We start from the raw sequence: 1,839 nt of genomic DNA, 5'->3' as shown, positions 1-1,839 counted from the left end.
GTCTCGGGTTGTCAGGTCGCTCCTGCCCCCTGGGGGTCGAGGGGCTTGCCTGTGAGGCGGAAGCAAGTCCCCCGGTTGCCGTCCACGCTGGGCTTTTGCTCCTCGGGAAGCCCCCTCGGGGCCGCAGCTTGCTGCCGATCGATGTGGTGATCTCGTGCTCTCCTGGGCCGGGCCTAGGCCGCGTCAGACGAGGGACGGGCGTCCATGGCGAATGCGACCGCTCTTCTCGTTCTGCCCGCGGGCCCCTCCCTCCCCGGCTCCTCCGCGCCCGGCCGTCGTGGCGGGTGCGCGGGGGGCGCGCGCCGGGGTTGGGGGTGGTGCGGACTCCGGCCCGACCCCGCCCTCCCGCCTTCTTGCCTCGCGGCGCTGGCGGGACCGGGGCCCTCTGACACGGCGGACACTCTCGCCGGCCTTTCCCGAAGGCCTGGGTCCGTGGCGAGCGGCCCTCCCCCGCCCCCGCGGGGAGGGCCGGCCCGACGCCGCGCTGCTCACCGCCCGGCCTGGGCGCGCTTGAGCGCGTTGCGCCCGGCCCTCTGTGGTGCCCCTGGAGCGCTCCAGGTCGCCTCAGGTGCCTGAGGCCGAGCGGTGGCGTCGTTTCCTTCCCCGGCGACTCCCCTCGGGCCGCCGTCGCAGTCGGTGGCGTTGTCCGAGGAGCGGGTGGTGGAAGTCGGCAAGGGAGGCGCACCCGTGCCCCTGGCGGGGGCGCGGGCGCCTCGTCTTCCTTTCACCTCCCCCTCGCCGCGCCGGCGGGGGTGGTGTGGGGCGGTGTGACTCGGAGGACTTGGTGGGACGCGTGAGCGCCCGCGGCGGGCCGGGCCAGCGCCCCGGCGCTTGGCCAGCCCGGGGTGCTGCCCCTCTCTCCCGGCACGGGTCGTGTCCCTGTCTCCGTTCCTCTGTCTCGCCTGCCTCGCGGGAGGCGGGGACCTCTCCCCTCTGGGCGGTAACGTGACCACGCCGTGCGCGGGCGAGGCGGAGGTGGTGTCCTCGAGGGGGCACCGGCCGCGAGCGCTCGGAGATCCGCCCCCGCCCCGCGAGCCCTGTCGGTCCCTGAGCGCCGTTTGATGGGGCCCGTTTGGGGGGACGAACGGGTGGGGGGCGATGCGCCCTCGGTGAGAAAGCCTTCTCTAGCGATCCGAGAGGGTGCCTTGGGGTACCGGAGCCCCCAGCCGCTGCCCCTCCTCTGCGTGTTGTAGTGTGGCCACCGACGCGGGGTTTGACTCCCGTCGCGACGTGTTTGGGCAGAGCGCCGCCGCTCTTTGCCTACCGCGGCCTGCGCCTCCCCCCTCCGAGACAGGGGAGGATCCCGTCGGGCCGGGCCGGCGTCCGGTGTGGGGTGTGTTGCCCGCGTGCGTGTGCGAGTGTGTGCGCGGCCGGGGGGGGTGTTGGGGCGGGACGGCCCGCCCCGCCCCCCCACGCCCACCGTGTGTGTGGCGCGCGAGCGGCTGGCTTGGCTGGCTGTCTGGGCCCCGGCCCGCTCCCGAGCCGAGTTCGCCGCCGGCGGTGGTGGCGCGGCGGGCGCGCACGGGTCGGGCCAGCTCTTGCCTGGGGGCGCCTCCCCGGGTCGTGACTCCGGGTTGGACCGGACGGATGGACAGACGGAACGGCGGATGGGCGGACGGAGGTTCGGACGGCCCCCCCGCGGCAGGGGGTCGCGCGTGCCTGGGCCCCGGCGGTGTGGGGCCCGGTTTGCGGGGAGGCCTGCCAAGGGTGCTGAGCTGAGGCCGGCCGGCGTCCCGGGCGTCGCGGGACCGCCCTCGTGCTGGTGGCGGTGGGATCCCGTGCGCGTTTAACCGGTGCCCTGCTCGCGCCTCCGTTGGCGCGCCCTTCCCGGGACCGGGC

Source organism: Nyctereutes procyonoides, unplaced genomic scaffold (genome assembly GCF_905146905.1).
Source record: "Nyctereutes procyonoides isolate TBG_1078 unplaced genomic scaffold, NYPRO_anot_genome, whole genome shotgun sequence".
Lineage (NCBI taxonomy): Eukaryota > Metazoa > Chordata > Mammalia > Carnivora > Canidae > Nyctereutes > Nyctereutes procyonoides.
The sequence above is the reverse complement of the archived record's forward strand: the minus strand, read 5'-3'. Positions refer to the sequence as shown.